Source organism: Temnothorax curvispinosus, unplaced genomic scaffold, assembly GCF_003070985.1.
Source record: "Temnothorax curvispinosus isolate PA1 unplaced genomic scaffold, ASM307098v1 QBEX01016545.1, whole genome shotgun sequence".
In the NCBI taxonomy this organism is placed as follows: domain Eukaryota; kingdom Metazoa; phylum Arthropoda; class Insecta; order Hymenoptera; family Formicidae; genus Temnothorax; species Temnothorax curvispinosus.
Window position 1 is genome coordinate 276,751 of NW_020226325.1, and position 202 is coordinate 276,952.

Below are 202 nucleotides of genomic sequence, written 5' to 3' on the forward strand. Positions count from 1 at the left end.
GGGGGTGTTTGTTGCGTGTGTATGTGCGTGTATGTTCGTGGAATCCTTTCGTTCTTTGACGCACCGCTGTGTGGAAGAAGCGCGACGACGGCCGCACGAAGGGAGACACGGAAGGGAAGGAAAAGAGAGGAGAAAAGAGGAATATAGAGGTGGTTGAAAGAGGGGGGGAGAGAGAGAGAGAGAGAGAAAGAGAGAGAGAGAG